Below are 19,900 nucleotides of genomic sequence, written 5' to 3' on the forward strand. Positions count from 1 at the left end.
TCGTCCTCGGCTACTTCTTTCAACTGGAATCAAGCAGTGACGACTCATAATAGGAGTGATTAGGGATTACGCAACCCTTGCTTCACAATTCAGCGCGTGACATGCATCATTCTTCCAAGATGATCAGATGATTCTTGTCATTCCGACAAACAAACATCCATTTAAAACTGAATTGTTTTAATCGATAGAACACCATAGTTTTGTTTAGGAACAATTCATTATAAAATGGTAAAATTGGAATTTTATCATTGCTGTATCAGAGGAATCACAAGTGAATATTTTGGACGTATTATTATTGGGGCTATGACAACAGCATATATTTTCATTGTTTTGACTCTCAAGTACATATCCGACAAAGTTAGACGCAGTTAATAAACCGTGAACCATATCACTTTATACAAAAGCATCTAAGATATTAACGGATAACAACTCGAGAGTCCTAGCTCTAATTATTATACACCTAGTCTTCGGTAATTTTCTGAACAATATGTTTTCCCTTGATAATCAGATTTGACTATTTTGTAGCTGAAAACTCTCGCTGTGTTTGATTGTGTTCCTAATATTTTTAATTCTGAGAATTTGCGCCTGGACTTTTAGATTTCTTAGAGTTCTCCAGAAACACGCATAAAAGTTACGAAATTGTCATTAAATTATTGAACAATATAACAAGGAATTTCTTTTTTACATATCAAGGTGCAAAATTCACTCGAGTTTCAGATGGTCGATGAGACAAAACCGTAATGATCTGTAGTTATGGAGATTAGTTACAATTTGATTATATAAGAAGTTACTTATATTTTCTCTACCGTTCTCTCACAAGTCAGGATTGTACCCTAATCGATAATATCTCTGATAGTATAGATGCAGCACTCTCCTTATATAGTAACGCCAAAATTCATGTGTTTCGTGACTTTTAATGCCCACCATAAAAATGGGCTTGGTTACACAGATGCAGTCCATTCCTATAGCCCATTCCCTCACACAGACAGTAATGTTCCAAACCGGCCTACCAGATCGTGAATCTCAGCAGGCTTCACTTGTAGACCTATTTCTCACCACAGTACCTGAGGATTGTGTGACTTATGCCCACAGTTCACTAGGAAACGCAGACCACAGAGTGGTATCAGTTGACATCTGTTGACTTGAGGTTGGGATTTAAATTTAAAGAACACATCCGAGATGCCCCATGTACCGATATCTTCTCTCTTCCTGCTGAACAGTGTGCCAATAAGACAACTGAATGGTGCAAAGCAGGCTTTGAAGCACATGTTCCCACACGGAAATGTTATAGCAAGCCCCACTCACCCTCATGGTTCACTGCAGATTATGCAGCTGCAATTGCACAAAGACAGAATGCATTCCGCCGGTTTGTACGTCATAAGTCAAATACAAATAGGCAAAAATTCGTAGATGCTAAAAATCATTGTAAGAGAGAAATAGCAACAGCCAAAAGAAAGCATGCTGAAATACTCAGTGAACGCATTGAATCGCAAAAGATAAGAACTCGTGATTTCTGAAAAATTTATAACAGTGTAGTGAATAAAGGGCAAGCAGTAATTCCCCCATTGAGCAACAACCAGAAGGTTGCATGCACGGAAATGAAAAAAAAAAACGGAACTGCTTTCCCGGCAATTCGCCTCTAACTCCGTCTCAGAGCCAACAAACAACTCCCTCCCAAATTTTCCTATACGGACTGAAGCCACATTAGATGATGTAAAAATCACCCCTTCTCATGTCCGCAATATCATAAAAAACTTAGACACCCCAAAGGTGTGTGGGCCTGATTTCATCCCTGCATTACTAATTAAAAAATGTGCAGCCGAGCTATATCCCATACTTTCCAATCTCTACAATAAATTCCTTGCTGGATCCTGCTTCCCTAATAGCTGGAACATTGCCTCTGTGGTACCAGTGTACAGCAATTCTGGTGAAAGAACAGACCCTTTCAATTATCGCCCCATTAGTCTCTTCCCACTCTTCGCTAAAAATCTTTGAGACCTTAATTAATCAAGCACTAGTTCACAACATCGCAAAAGCAGATCTCTCTGACAAACAGTATGGATTCAGGCAGTGTCGTTCTACTACAGATATTTTAACAGTCATCTCTGAACGTATTTACCATGTACTGGATACGGTGGGCGAATCCAGGACTGTAGCACTTGAAATATTCAAGGCCTTTGACAAAGTCTGGCATAAAGGGCTGCTAATGAAAATTAAATCGTACATTATAACCGGACGTATACTAAATATAATTAGATCCTTCTTAGACAATAGAAGCATACAGGTTGTCATTGACGAACATACAGCCAAGCAGCATAACATTAATGCGGAATTGTCTCAGGGTTGATCATTGGATTATTATTATTCCTGATATTCATAAACGACATCCCTGATAATATTATGTCCGAGATGAGTATATTTGTTGATGATACAACGCTGTATATTATGCATGAAGGAAGAACAGATGTACATAAATCTAAAATAATGGCAGAATTGTTAGAAAATGACCTCTAGACTATAGCGGAATGGGGCCGCAAATGGATGGTAACATTTAATGCTAGTAAAACTAAACTGCTCTCCTTTAACAATTACAAGACGCCTTTCCAATCCCCTATATGCATGACAAATAGCATCCTACCTGAAAAATACCTTCAAACTCCTCGGCCTAACATTTGCGGATAATATGTATCGAAACAAATACATAGAGGACATTGCAAAGGCTGCTGCAAAAAGGTGAGTTCCCTCTATTGAGCTAGAAGACTACCCACGTCTGGGAGTATCCTGTACCTTTACAAGGCCACCATTCGCCCATGCATAGAGTATTGTTGCCATATCTAGGCTGGTGCATCTACCACTAGTCTATGCCTCTTAGATAAAGTCCAAAAAAGAGTTGTCAATCTAATCGGTCCCACTTTATCAACTAAGCTCTAGCCGCTGTCTCATCGCTGCAATGTTGCATCACTTTACCTATTTTGCAAATGAAATGTGTTCTGATGAACTTGTTTCACTTGTACTCCCTCGACGTACATATCCTCGACAAACCCGCTTAGCAATAAGATCTCACTCCTTCACTGTTGTTGTCCCTAAATGCCAGAAAGCTTTCTATTCGAATAGTTTCTTCCCTCAAAAGCTAGACTTTAGAATTCCCTTTCTGATCCCTGCTTCCCTGGCTGTACTGATATGCAGAAGTTTAAATGTAAGATAAACAAATATCTTGTTAATTTTTCCTAGACATAGCCCCAAATATTAGCCCCTTACATCCAAGGGGTAGACATGAGTAAAAAAAAAAGGAAAAAAAAGAAGGTTCAACAAGAGCTTGTTTATATTGGACCTGCAAACGAACATGTTATAGTCAAATGAAAAGTAGTCTCGCGGTACAGTTTCATAGGCTGGCAGTTCCAAGAGAATAAGCTTTATTTATAGAATTTGCGTTTAGTTTTAAAGTGTTAACATTACACACACACGCACACATATATGCATACTTGTATATGTATGTATATATATATACATACATACATAAGTATGTATATATATATATATATATTCTTTTTTTCTGTCTCATTCTCTAACGCTCTTTCTCTCTTTCTATTCTCTCCCCCCCTCTCTCTCTCTCTCTATATATATATATATATATATATATGAAGAGGCTCGTAGTATAAAATAAGAGTGCACACGTATAATACATGTTATGGTTATTAATGTCAGTTCGGTTTCCATTTTTTATTTTCTTGCGTTAATTGTCAACCGGACAAAGCTTCCATTTTTTGCATCGATAGATATATTCTATAACGCAGGTGTGATTAAATCTTCAGCCAGGTCTTCTCGTTTCACCTCTGAGATTCCAGTCAAGCGGCTAAACAAGCAGGCGTAAACAGATTAAACAACAGACAAAACAACAGACGAAAATGGCGACGGTAAGCATACAAATCTTCCAAGTGAAACAGACAATCTGCGTCTTCTAGACTTTATTCTATAATCGTATAAGTGGCCACTTAATTCGATGCCCATTGAACCAATTCAGGCAATGAGAATGAAATTTTACCAAACAAAAAGCAAGTGTAAACTTAAATCTAATATATATATATTAATATTTATATAGTAATCACAACCAAATAAAACAGTTCAATACAACTACAATAGGAAGTAGAGCTCGTCATAAGAAAAACAATTCAATACTGTAAATTAAAATTTACAAGGAAATTTATTGTTCGACAGAATACTCCAAAAATGTTTATTAAAATATATACCTGAAGAATCCTAGAGTGGATGAAATGCGGAATATTCAGTGTAGCTTAATCGCCATATACATTTTTTAACTTACTAACTAGCTCTACCTACATATTGAGCACTTTCAATACTTAAAGTTTACGCATAAATTTATACTTTCGTATATTAATTTTATGTGAGTAAACAAAGTAGTTATATATATATATATATATATATATATATATTTTACATAGACATAACAACTTATCAAGGATCAGAGACCACTCGAGGATAAGGGTTAAGAGTGTACAGTAGTCAGTTGGACAATAAAGTAATCGTTAGTAATAGAAATTCGGTAAAATCTGTTAACAAGTGGAATAGCCAATCAAGAACTTGTTTACATTGGACTTGAAGAAACCATATTGTAGTCAATTGGAAAGCAGGAAAACGGAAGACAATTCCACAGGCGTGCCGTTCTAAGAAAGAAGGGAATCTACGTTTAGGTTTAGGCACAGATAACGTGTGGGGGAATTATTGATAGTGTTTTGAGCTAGACGAGTGTTTCTTGTGAACGTTTGGCGATGGGGACCATAGATTGAAGCTCAGTCGAACACCTTCCATGACAATAACGATAAAGCAGAGACAAACTCGCAACATCTCTTTTGTGGGATAGAGATTGCAGCGAAGAGAAAAGGACATCTGCTACGAGGCAATGAAATCTATTTTGAACTCTATTAAGGCAGGACAAGACCTTTCTAGCAGCTCCCGTTCAGATGTGGCAACAGTATTCCATCCTTAGACGTACCTGGCTCTTATATAGATAAAGAATTTCATCAGCAGTGAGATATCTACTGGATCGATAGAAGGATCATACCATTTTTCCAGCGGCCTTGGCAACAGATTTGATGTACGTTTCCATTTCAGATCAGGAGTAAAGGTCAAGCCCAGAAGCTTGTCAAAACTTGAGGCCTGCCCAAGACGAGAGCCATTCATTTTAATTGATGCCAGATGGGGATCAGAACGTTGATGATGTAAAGATAGAAGCTTGGTTTTAGATGCATTAAGAGTAACCAGCCACTCCTTTCCCCATTGTACAACGTGATAAAGATCAGAGGAGGGAGAATCAGAGAGAACCTGGTCGTTTACTGTCTTAGATGTGCTACCATAGATGGTAGTGTCATCAGCAAAAATGTCTACAAATGATGTAAGGATGTGATTTGGAAGATCATTAATGTAGATCAGGAAGAGAGTTGGGCCCAGGATGGACCACTGAGGGACTCCAGCATTAATACTGTGAGCTGCTGATTTTTACCCATCAACTAGTACTCTTATGAATCTATCAGAGAGAAATGCTTTAATAATTGAGAAGACATTTCCAGCTATACCATAGCTGGAGATCTTGTGAAGTAAACCTTTATGCCCTACTCTATCAAAGGCCTTGGATATGTTAAGAGTAATTGCCCTAGAAAGGTTGCCTCTGTTGAGAGATTCGCTAATCCTATGAGATATAACTGTAAGCACATCTGCTGTAGATCTAGCAGAACGGAAACCATACTGCGTGCCACTAAGAAGGTTATTTTTGCTGAGATGGTTGATTACTTCTCTAATTAACATAGATTCCAGCAATTTACTCATGACGCACCGGAGACTTATTGGCCTGTACTTAAATACAAGGCATACTGATGAGATTTTTTCAGGGTGAGAGGAAGCAATTCCCTTTAAGACAACGTTTAAACAGTTTTGTAAGCATGGGCGCTAGTTTTTTGAGTACTATAATTGGAATACCGTCAGGGCCGGTTGCTTTACTGGAATCAATGTTTTTGATTAGCTTGGCAACATCACGTACATATATTTGTATATCACATAGCGTGTTATCTGATACAGGAGGAAATATTGGGGGTTGGCGACCTTGGTCGCAAAGGGTAGAATTAGCTGCAAAGTTCTTGGCAAAGAGTTTGGCTTTGTCTGATGCTGACGAGATTACCTCAGGTCCATTGATGATAGTTGGGATAGAGCACACGCTTCTGTTCAGGATTCTGTTTGCTATTTGCCAAAACTGGTGGGACCAAGCCACTACTCAGCTACTTTGGACTTGACGGACTGAGAATACGGCTCTCTTGCGTTCTTTAATACTTTCTTACCATGGTTGCTGGCAGTCCTGAAAGCGGCATTAGTTTCCATACATCTATTACGTTGGAAGCAGTGGAAAGTGATTTCTGTGCGCAATGGCAGCAGTACATTTTGGAGAGAACCAGGGCTGGCTTTTAGGTTTTTGCTGGAACTTTTTCGGAGGTATGTAACTGTCTATACCTACAATTAACCATTTCTTCAGGTCTGATGCTATAGAGGACACATCCTTTTTAAACATGGAATGCAGAGGTAGATCCGATATAAATGTACGGAAGCTATCCCAGTCAGCCATAGTGTATCGATATACTGTACGATGGAGAGGTACGTCTGAGAACTTATTACATTTCATTTTTATCCTAATTGATACAACGGAGTGGTCGGAAGATACAAGAGGAGACAGAACGTAAACTGAACATAGTTCAGGGCAGGTTATGAGAAAAAGGTCTAGGAGACTCGCATACTGGCTGTCATTGTCGGGCACACGGGTGGGTTCGTGAAAAATCTGAGTGAGGTCATATGCAATGGAGAAATCATGACAGAACCTCCCCTCATCATCGGTCTTGTTAGAGTGGGTAAACCATTCAACATTGTGAACATTGAAGTCTCCACATACGTGAATATTAGCTGAAGGATAAGCAGATAGAACTTGGTCAATTTTCTCCGATATGCTTTTAAAGATAGTAACTCCGCTGTTGTGGGGGCGATAGAGAGTAAATATAAATGCAGTAGTATCAGCAAGTGCAACCCGAAAGCACATATAGGGTAAGTTATGATCTTCTTTGGAGATGTCCCTACCACATGGAAAGCCATCTTTAATATAGGCACATATTCCATACCCATGGCGATCTTGGGGTCAGATTTACGAACTCATTTAGGGAAATAGTCTGTCCAATGCCAGTTTCGCTTAAAAATAAAAGGTCTGGTTTAGTCTCCTGTAATTGGGCACAGGATGGACCAACTCTGGAAGGTTAGAACGCAGACCCCTAATGTTGGAGAAGGAGACATGGTAGTGGGGATCTACGTTGGAAGTTGGAGATCCGGGTTTAATCGTGTATTTTTTCTTGAAACTTGTCATGATGGAATTTTGGAACTTGTGGACTAGGTCATCAGACTTGCTTAGAGCAGGACAGAGAGGGGAAACTAGAAGAGAAAAAGAAACGAAGAAATTTATTTTGTAGAACATGATAAGGTAAAGCCGTAACAATTACCCACTAATATGGCGTCGAGAGGCCCCACCAGAAGCTATTGCATGGCCCACAATCCATTCACCAAATGGCAATACTGCAGCCCCAGTACTTTGCACCTGTTGATAGGACAGCCTCCTTATTGGTTAATCCAAGATTCGGGTCCTTGACTATCAGGCGGATAAGGTCAGCCCAGATAAAACGTTTACCTCCAGCACCCTTACTAGTGACATAGAAACAGAAAATTTCCGCCATGTCTGCCGACTGTTCGCGAAAAATACTGCCAACTTAGAATACAGCTTTTTCTTCTCCCTTTGTAATAAAAATAACTCATTAAAAAATGAGGACCGAGGGACAAATAAAGAGAAGCGAGTAACGGCAGCTGCCGATAACGCATTCACAAAGTGTTCTCTACTCTCCATTAAAAAATATTAGGTATTGTACTTAATAAATGTCTAACTGGCGTGCTTTAAGGGAAAGTATAGTGATAGATTCACCTCTCACGAACTAAAAATGAATACAATTACTTAATTTATTTATGCAATTAACTTGTTAGATATAATAAACAACATTTATGAACGAGAAAACGCTATCATTAAATAAAACAATAAAAAATAAAAAATATAAATTAAATACTGAAATAAAATGTAGTTATTCATATTTGAATCTAAAGATAAAAATTAAAATTAATATAGCATCTCGAAAAAGCTTCCGTCTTCAAAATGCTAACTGTTGAAGAGAATTTTAGCTTTAAAAATATCAGCGTTCCAAAGACTTTTTTTAAAAAAATTAACCATTAAAACAAAAGCGTGATCGCATTCTGAATTTTTGCTCGTGACGTTTTAAGAAATTGCGATATAAAAGAAAAGCGAGGGGGGGGGAGACTTCCGAAAGTCAGCTAGTGACATTATAAGTAATTTCAACATAAAATGAAAAACAGGAATGGAGGGGATCTGAAAAGAAAAACATAATGGTAGAGTCTATGCTATCATTAAGATCAACTTGGCAGATATAATAAACAACATTTATGGACGAGAACACACTATTATTAAACAAAACAAGCAGAAAATAAAAATATAAGTTATATATCTATCTATCTATCTATCTATATATATATATATATATATATATATATATATATATATATAGATATAGGGAGAGAGAAAGATAGAAAGAGAGAAACGGAGGGAGAGAGGAAGAGGCAGACAGATAGACAGAGATAGTATAATTTTACGTACGTGTATTATTTGGATTTTTGGGGCGATTGTTCTCATCTTGAGTTTTATTTTCACACACACACACACACACACACACACACACACACACACACACACACACACACACACACGCGCGCGTGCGTATATGTGGAATTAACAGAGCGCCTGGCGTTGCCGTTCCGAAAATACGCTTAAATGATATACTAATTTATGCAGATTTCATATTTATTATTATATAGCCAATGATTTTTCATATTGTGCTCAATATATAGCAGCTATTTTAAAAATAAAAAAAGATGACTTGGTTGCCATATTCTAGAATCGAATATAAAACATTTAGCAATCTAAACTTAGTCGTTACCGTTTAAGCCATCGTCAGATGGATAAGAAATGATTTATAAACCAACTTTAACGTATAAATGTATGCATATATTAAGGCCGAGTTATATTTAATGAGTTCCATTTGTTTTCAATTTAACCCTTAGCAGCTATTTCTACCAGTTTAAGACCCATAAAAAACGATATCCCAAAAATACAATCATTGGGCCCGCTTCGAACCACACCGATCTTTCGTTTCCGAGAAGATGCAGTTTGAAAAATTGGATACACACGTAGACATAGTGAGTTATATATCAAATAATATGTACTGATATTATGTATGTACTGAGTGTATGTACGTAACGAGTGTGTATATAGTATGATCTATCTGACGTCTCCTCTTCAATTCCCTTCCTTTAACTAACTTGCCTGTATATGTTAAAACTAATCTTTGTGCTTACGTTATTCGACTAGACAAAACATAACAGGTGACTTATCAGTCACGTTTTCTTTGGCCAAATTTATTGGTTTAATGCCTAGGTTTTAAAACCTATTTTGTTTATGTATTTGTCCTTTTTCTTATTGTCGCTAAGGTCTTTGATGCATTCCAAAACTTATAAACATTATGTGTTCTTGTAACACAATCTAATTTTCATACGAATAATTATAATGATGCTTTTTACATAATAATAACTTCTTTAAATAAACATCTAACTTTTAATAATAATTGTCGACAATAAGCAAGGCGTTTCCACTGTTTTTCTGGAGGCTGATATATAACAATATATAATGATAATTAGTAATATTGTACATCTAGAAAACAAAAACGGTTTAAGACTCTTAACACGGATAAAGTACTTGTTAAAAGTCAGACCGAAATATTGTGAAAATAGCAGGCGATCAATCGGAATAACAAAGAATCCAATCTTAATATTAAAATTCAGAAACGTAACTTTTATTTATACAAACATATGCTGATTAAATACCCATGGAGATGACTGGATTCTGTTCGCATGGTTTCTCCTGCTTGGAAATATTGTTCTCTATAAGTTGACACTGGTTTTTCATCGAATATGTGGCCTTCTTACGCCTCAGTACTCCTAGGCCTCACTCAGAGCAGGTGTGCACATATGTAGCCAAAGTTTGTACGATGAAATATGTTGAGGTGATCAATCGGAATCGGAAAAATCAGAACGTTTTCAGGTATCAGAATCTGTATCGTTATCGGAAATATTCTGCCTGATTTTCGGTGCAAAAACAAATAAACGAAAAAAAAAAATCTTTTAATTTTTTTGTTTTTTTTCTAAAACAAAAATCTCCTTTGCTAATAGCAATGATAAACTGATAAATACTTATTGATTTTAAACAACCAACAGAGCTAAAGTTATCCAATCCACAAATGTATATTTTTCAGTTGCGAAAACCCATGCACATATTACAAGGGGTTTTCAGATAGTCATGAAAATTAAAAAAAACAAAAAAAAACAACAAAAAACAACAACAATAACTTAAAAGCTAAATATTTTGGGATTTAAAAAGAATTATAATCGGCAATTGTATCGGAATCGGGAATTTAGAACAGAATCAGCCGTCATCATATTGTATGAATGAGAAGATTCTACTGTTGGCATTGGTTTCCCTGATAGTTTTCTAGTCAGAATTCTTTCTAGAAAGACATCCGAGATTATAGGTGGGACAACTTGACGGTTACCAGCATTCTAAGTGAAAATGATTTTTATGGAACGAACTAGATTCGAATTTGCAACCCTTAAGTCATCAGTCGTGCCGTTAACCACTTGACCACCGTCACCTTCCCACAGAATCGACCATTGTATCCGATTAGGAAATTTAGACTGGAATCAGTAATTGTATAGGAATGGGGTTAATATTAGAATCGTCCCATCACTGATATATATATTCGCTGATTTTACCAGTTGCCAAAATATCTTATATATAAAGTAAAAATATCTATAAAATACGACAACAATCAAATTAGGGAATTGTTTCGTACTCCACAGCCTGTGCGTTCATTACTCCTATCAACAACCGCGCGGTTAATGCAAAATACATTCCAAACATTCAAATTAAAAATTAATAAAAAATTTCTTTATAATGACAAAACGTCCCACTCACTTCTTTGTTTTAAATTAAAACTACATTTTTATGAAAATCGCTCAAGACAAGGCGTGAACAGAAAGAGATTCACCAATCCACATGTGACAACAATACTCCATACAACGGTAAGATGACAAAGGGCATTTATTGATGAAACACAACAAGCAGCAAAATCACACCCCTTCACAGTTGAGATCCCTAGATGTAAGAGAATCTTCTACTCCAGTAGTTTCTTCCTCAGAACCGCTAGACTTTGGAATTCCGTTCTGGGTTCCTGCTTCCCCAACTGTACTGACATGCAGAAGTTCAAGTGTAACGTGAACCGACATCTTGCTGGCCAACTCCCCGCATAGTATCCCTGTAGCTTATGTCCCTGATAGTAGCCCCCTACATTAAAGTGGCAATGTGCCTTGTTTGGGGTGAAAATGTAATAAAAAAAACAAAAAAACAAAACATTACATTAATAAAACAATTACCTCTTTTTGCAAGGTATTTATTTAACATTGTAAGGTTTTATGGACGAGAGGACATCATTTGATTTTGGTAGAATATATTTTTAAATGGATAAAGTTGAATTTTTATAACTTAGCGACATTCAATCAAGATTGTGAAATTTATTTGTTTTTAAATATGTGCGCATTTAATTCTCTAGAATCTTTAGCATACTACTACTACTACTACTACTACTACTACTACTACTACTACTACTACTACTACTACTACTAACAACAACAACAACAATAACAACAACAAGAACAACAACAACAATAATAATAATAATAATAATAATAATAATAATACTCCTGTTAAAACAATAAATATCTGCCAGGGTCACTGCTACTAAGAAACAATGACTCTTCTTTCTTTCGTAAAAATAATTGTAATTATCACTCAAATGAATCTAATATATAAAAGACTATATGTCTGTCGGCCTGTCTGTCTCCATATTTTCAAACTCTATCTCCTCCGAAACTAAAAGTCGCAGAGCGACGCTAGGAGCCTCAAATGATTGTTTTTTTTTTACGAACCATTCTATTATGAGTATCCCTGCTATTTCTCCAATACAAATGTCCTCGATATAAATACAATAATAAATGTGTCATGTTACTGTTTAAAATAATTACCAACCAATTATTGTTCTAATCGATAAAACAAAATCACTTTTTGGACTTTGTTTATTTATAATTCCATTGTTTTCGTAGACGAAGAAATAATTTAAAAAAAAATCATTTTAAAATAGGTAGAGTCAAATTTATGCCTTAGCGACATGAGATAAATCGAAATTAAAAAACGAGCATAGCTTATTAATCTTTAGATTTTTTAGCATACTATCAAATTAATAAATGCCCTCTGTCATCTTACCGTTGTATGAAGTATTATTGTCACATGTGGATTGACGAATTGCAAGCACTTGTGCCCCCCTCACCGTAAATACCCCCGACAAACCCGACAGCAGCTAAATCCCACCCCTTCACCATAGAGATCCCTAGATGTAAGAGAGCCTTTTACTCCAGTAGTTTCTTCCCCAGAACAGCTAGACTTTGGAATTCCCTTCCGGGTCCTTGCTTCTCCAACTGTACTGACATGTAAAAGTTCAAGTGTAACGTGAACCGACATCTTGCTGCCCAACTCCCCACATAGTACCCCTGTAGCTTATGTCCCTGATAGTAGCCCCTACATCAAAGTGGCAATTCATTCACCACCCTTTAAACTTTTATTTATTTTTATTATTTTGTTCTAGCTGGATGTCGAACATTCACCCAATATCTAATACATTCCAATCGCGATATCTTTTAAAGATTCTAACCGTCTCTTTAGGTGCAATCGTTTGTATATATCTTGCACTTGGTTCACTAGGTATATTTACCAGATAGTTTTTGAAATTCCTGTTTCATGAGTCCGGCTCCGCCTATAATTACTGAAATGATGGGGATCTTCTTAATATTCCAGTTTCTGTTCATCTCGCACATATGACCTTGATATCTCGCACATATGAACTTGATATTTCGCACATATGACCTTGATATTTCACACATATGAACTTGATATTTCGCACATATGACTTTGATATTTCGCACATATGACCTTGATATTTCGCACATATGACCTTGATATTTCGCACATATGACTTTTATATTTCGCACATATGACTTTGATATTTCGCACATATGACTTTGATATTTCGCACATATGACTGATATCTCGCACATATGACCTTGATATCTCGCACATATGACCTTGATATTTCGCACATATGACCTTGATATTTCGCACATATGACTTTTATATTTCGCACATATGACTTTGATATTTCGCACATATGACTTTGATATCTCGCACATATGACTTTGATATCTCGAACATATGACCTTGATATTTCGCACATATGACCTTGATATTTCGCACATATGACCTTGATATTTCGCACATATGACTTTGATATCTCGCACATATGACCTTGATATTTCTCACATATGACCTTGATATTTCGCACATATGACTGATATCTCGCACATATGACCTTGATATTTCGCACATATGACCTTGATATTTCGCACATATGACTTTTATATTTCGCACATATGACCTTGATATTTCGCACATATGACCTTGATATTTCGCACATATGACCTTGATATCTCGCAATATGACCTTGATATTTCGCACATATGACCTTGATATTTCGCACATATGACCTTGATATTTCGCACATATGACCTTGATATCTCGCAATATGACCTTGATATTTCGCACATATGACCTTGATATTTCGCACATATGACCTTGATATTTCGCACATATGACCTTGATATTTCGCACATATGACTTTTATATTTCGCACATATGACCTTGATATTTCGCACATATGACCTTGATATTTCGCACATATGACCTTGATATCTCGCAATATGACCTTGATATTTCGCACATATGACCTTGATATTTCGCACATATGACCTTGACATTTCGCGATCTTTTTCCTCTCAGTTCTGTTTAACCTAAAGTTGCTTATTTCTTCTTTTTGTCTCATATCACTATGCGAGATTTAATAGATTTATTTTTATGTACGTAGTTGCAGGAATTGCATGATTATAATGGATGGTGTATAACTTTTTCCATTAATTAACATTCTTGAGAGAAGGTATGAGTTGTAAACGTCCGTTTTACCAATTGTTTAAACTCTTTGAGTGTAAATTCTCTAACAAAATTAATTGAAATAAGTGATATAAAATGTTGTCAAATCTGTCGTAAGCGCAGAGAAGTTAGTCTTCCTTTACCGGGCTAGAAAACTTTTCACATCTGTCAGTTTTTTTTATTCTAATAAAACCGCCATTAGCTCATGTATACAGTATTGTTGCCACGCTTGTGCCGGTGCACGGATTGCTGGCCTCTTCTTCTTAGACAGTGCAAAAAATCTCTAACACACTCTCTGGCAAGTTCCTCTCCTGTCGATTGTGCGTTCATGAATTTCCTTCACTTTGCCTCCTCAATGTAAATATTACCGGCCAACCTGACTAGCAACAGAATCCCACCTCTTTACTGCAGATATATATTTTCTACTCTAATTTCTCAAATTACATGCAGTTGGAATTTCTTAAATGTTCCCCGTTTCTCCAACTGTACCAACACACAAAAAGTTACATGTAACAAACATTTTGTTGCTCAATCCTTACCCAGATTACTCTATATAATATGGTCCCTATCACAGAAGCTCCTTACGATATATAATATAATATGTTTTAGTCGAACAAAGAAAAAAATCAAAATTTCTTCTAATTTAAATTTTTTGAAAATAAAACGTTAAAAATTAAAATAAAGAAGTGAACATTTTCTATTCTCCACTTAAAATAGTACTACACAATATTAAAATTCCAACCCTCTTTTAAAATACAATTTTGTACATCGAGCAGAGATATCTTTCTAAAGGTAAGTAAAGAAACCTTGAGAAATATCAACTCTGGGACGGCGAGGATTTTAAAGATAATGTTAGCAAACTGATCTCTTGCTTAAAATTTTAACATCAGTTTATTAAAAAAATATATCACATGAAAATCTGTTTCTTAACAATAGTATTCGAAAAAAAAATAATGAATATCAAGAGATGCAGGTGATTATTTCAGCATCATTTTGGATATAATATTTTTTTTTTCACATAGTTCAGGTCTAATCCTCCTTCGATGTCCAGAAAATTGTTTGATTCGTTTTATGAAAAGAAAAGCGATAAACACAAACACCACAGAGACATTTTTTGATGAAAAAAGCAAGGAGGCATACGATACGGATTCAAACAAATTTAATAAAAATCCTTCTACTTTAAGATTCACTCATTTGAAACTCGCTCGCATACGACAATCAGTCTTCGTGATCATTGAATATTCTCCGTGGGATTTCAACGCATTCAGTGACGTTCGCATAATAAGCGAAAAATAATTTTAGCGCAAACAATTACTTGGACGATAATCTTCAAATGTTCTAAATGCGATAGAGAACGATTGCATTGCTGGAAAGTCGCGAACAAATCGCTTTTTTGAAATTATATCAGTTATTAATGAAAGACAGCAAATGTTTTTTATGGAATAAGAGTAGCAACGTAAACTTCGTAATAAAAATGGATGATCTTGCATGAAAATATTCCATCAAACCCTTTAACAATCTATCTTTCCCCGTCTTTCGATTTACCTATACATGTCGTTCTCTTTGTTCCTCTCTCTCTCTCTCTCTTTCTAGAGAGAGAGAGAGAGAGAGAGAGAGAAAATGAGAGAGAGAGAGAGAGAGAGAGAGAGAGAGAGAGAGAGAGAGAGAGAGAGAGAGAGAGAGAGAGAGAAGCCTGGCGAATCCTAGCGTGGATGAAACGCAAAATATTCTGTGTAGTTTAATTGCCATATATATTTTTATAACTCACTACACACACACACACACACACACACACACACACACACACACACACACACACACACACACACATATATATATATATATATATATACATTCAAGCAAATATTATTAAATGCAACGGAGACACTTTGCGTTATGATTTTTTTTTTTTTTTAATTTTTCTATTTTCAGTATAATCTTTTTTGTATCAAAATCAAAAATATTAATAAAAGTTCCATACTGTTACTGTTACGACCGCTTTCGATTCATCCACGAATCATCTTCAGGTGTTGAAGTAAAAGTGCGAAGGAGCGAAAATGAGAATTAAAAGTGAAAACTAAAATATACAGTAAACGGCGTTAGGTGATGAGTTGATTTTGATACAAAAAAGATTAAACGTAAAATCGAAAAATTAAGAAAAAGAATCATAAAGCAGTGTCTCCGTTGCATTTAATATTCGCTTGAATGAAAAAATGCTGCCTAATATAACAATATATATATATATATATATATATATATATATATATATATATATATATATATGTGTGTGTGTGTGTGTGTGTGTGTGTGTGGGTGTGTGTGCGCGCGCGTGAAAAATATCGATACCGTTTGTTTCAAATTCAACAGGAAGGAGACCAGTCTCTGGTCGCCTTTGTCCGACTATCTTCAATCTCTAATTATATCTGTCTCCCCGAAGACATCATTTCTAGTGAGGAAGGTATAAACTAAGGGTGAAGAGTGTCTGACGTGTCCTCTTTATGTTAGACTGGAAACCGACGGTACCGGTGTTTTCTCTGATCTTCTCTAATCTACCTATATATCTATAAAAGTGAACGTGTCTGTGTGTCTGTGTAACTGTGTGCCTGTGTGTGTGTGTGTGTGTACATTTCCTTGCGCAACAACTCTCTCAATTTTAAGTCTACAGACTCGAAATTTGATATACAGGGTATTGAGATTTGGGAAAATCGATGTGATCGGTTTTTGGCCAAAAATTTGGCGATTAAGGGTCAAAGCTCAACGATTTCACCTTTGAGAATTCTATCAAACTCTCCGACAACTTTTGGTCTAAACACTTGAAATTTTAGATCTGGGTTCCTTCGACATGGATCTTACTTAATAACTTGATTTGAGCCCACAACAATAAATGTTAAGGGGTCATAATAGGCGTCAAAGTTAAAAAAATTTACCTCTGCGGTCTCTACCAAATTACTCAGACAATTTCTGATCTAAACATTTGAAATTTTACATAAAGGGTATTCAGAAATAAGGCAAGCTTTTTAATCGGTTTGGGTCGAAAATTTTAGTTACCAACATATAAATGTATGTACGTATGTATGTATGTTTGCATGTCTGCCTAAAACTTGGACGGAGGCGACGGATTTTACCAAGATAAGGATCGTTTTAAAGGCGACCTTTCGGACGACAAATATCGAAAAATTGGCTAAAAACATTAATATCTTCACCTTCAAATGGGAAATTTCCTACAGGGCGGGGCGCATTTTAGTCTACAGACTCGAAATTTGATATACAGGGTACTGAGATTTGCGAAATTCTTTGTTATCCGTTTTCGGCCAGAAATTTGTCTGTTAAGGGTTAAAAGTTCAACGATTTGATATTTGAGAACTCTACAAAACTCCTCAGACAATTTTAGGTATAAACACTTGAAATTCTAGATATATGTTCCTTGGACAAGGATCTAACCTTATAATTTAGATTTGAGCCCAAAACAATAAATATTAAGGGGTCATAGTAGGGGTCAAACTTAAAAAAAATATACCGTTTTTTTTTGTTTTTTTTTGCTCAACATAAACCTCCAAACACCTGGGCAACGCTGGGTTGAAATGCTAGTATATCTATGAAAATGTAAATGCGCGCGCGCGTGTGTGTGTGTGTGTGTGTGTGCGTGTGCGTGTGTGTGCGTGTGTGTGTGTGTATCGTTTTGTCTGTCTGTGTGCATTTACCTACCAAATAACTCTGTCAATTTTCGGTCTACGGACTCGAGATTTTAACATCAAGGATATTGAAATTTGGGAAAATCTTCTTAATCGGTTTTCGGCCAGAAATCTGGCTGTTAAGGGGTCAAAGTTCAACGATTTGACCTTTCAGAATTCTGCCAAACTCCTCTACCAATTTTGGGTCTAAACACTTGAAATTTTAGATATAGGTTACTCGTACATGAATCTAACTTTATAATTTGATTTGTGCCAAAACAATAAATGCTAGGGTGTCAAAAATTGGTTCAAAGTAAAAACAATTGACCTCTGCGGTCTCTACTAAATTACTCAGCCAATTTATCGTCTAAACATTTGAAATTTAAAATAAAGTGCATTCAGACATAAGGCAATATTTTAATCGTTTTTTTTTTGCTGAGAACTTGGCTGCCAAAAAGTTCAAAAGATTTTTCCATTTGCGGACTCTAGCAAACTATTAAGCCAGTTTTGAGTCTAAACATTTTAAATTTTACATAAAAGGTATTGAGACATGCAGCAAGTGTTTTAATCAGTTTTGGGACGAAAATTTGGCTGACAATAGGTCAAAATTGACAGAGATGACCTTTGAAGACTCTAACAAACTCTTCCGCCAATTTTGGGTCTAAACACTTGAAATTTTAGATGTAGGTTACTTTTACATGGGTCAAACAGTTTAATTGAATTTTAGCCCAAAACAATAAATGTTAAGGGGTCAAAGTTAAAAAAAAAATTGACGTCTGCAGTCTCTACCAATTTTCTCTATGGTAATTAAAGAAACCTATTATATAGAAAGGCATTACTGTACATATTCTCACTTCTTAATATTCATATGCACATAAAGTTATGAACAGTACATAGGGCCCGAGCAAAGTCGGTCAGAACTGCTAGTAATAATATATAGTTAAACTAGCAATATAAATAATATATATTTGATCTACCATCTATCGTTTAATGTTTGCATAAGTGAAATATCAGAAACGGACAAAACATGTTAAAAAGCGAAACGGATTTTAAACTTGCGAGAAAAGTAAGAATAAGTGTACTCACTTTGCGCTCACTCAATCTTAAAACCGAAAATCAAAGATAATTTCAATGCATTATTGTGAATCCATCCATTAAAATCGATTAATTAATCATGAAAAATATCTGTTTTTCATTTCAATTTTATATTTGTAATACTTTACATTTAACATATTCACATGATTATTCTATTAGTAAAATGTACCTTTTGTTTGATGACGGTTAATAATAAATAGGTCGTAGTTTTTCTTTGTAATTTCCAACAAAATAAATAGTATTAGGAGAATATTCTTAATTTAATAAATAAATGGCTATAGAATAAAGATGTTCAGAGGACAGAGATGAAAACACAATTCGTAAAAATCACAATTTATTTATTCGACGTTAATTTCGGGATATCTAACGTCGAAAATACACGAAATAATATTACCTCGTTGGTTAGAAATACAGCAATTAAAAAATGATTTATTCAGCAATGGTGTGTTTGTTATTTGGAAATAGTTGATATTCGCACCGAGTATTTGTAATGGTGTATTTCTCAAACACAACTTTTTGGCTCAAAAGATTTTAAATTTTAAAGAAGCGTACAGAATTTATTAAATATAGAAACATACACGAGCAATAGGTAAGAGCTAATACATTATTTAGATCTAGTAGATGTGTTATAAATGTGCATATGCTTCAGTATGAATATATTATTATACATGTCAACGAAAGCTTGTGTTGTAAGATAGTGTTGCAGGAAATGAATAACGATAACATAGGAAGTGCATAAAAAGGAAGTGCATAAAAACATAGGAAGTGCATAATAACATAGGAAGTGCATAATAACATAGGAAGTGCATAATACTATAACTTATCGTTT

The 19,900-nt window shown here is 35.4% G+C and overlaps 1 protein-coding gene across 1 annotated transcript in view; it reads right to left on the reverse strand.

The window, feature by feature from the left end:
• The window catches only part of LOC145283601 (alpha-1A adrenergic receptor-like), a 99,944-nt gene that overhangs the window by 52,387 nt on the left and 27,657 nt on the right, over positions 1-19,900 (reverse strand). The window lies entirely within an intron of this gene.

Source organism: Euprymna scolopes, chromosome 8, assembly GCF_053919585.1.
Source record: "Euprymna scolopes isolate OS-2025 chromosome 8, ASM5391958v1, whole genome shotgun sequence".
NCBI lineage: Eukaryota > Metazoa > Mollusca > Cephalopoda > Sepiida > Sepiolidae > Euprymna > Euprymna scolopes.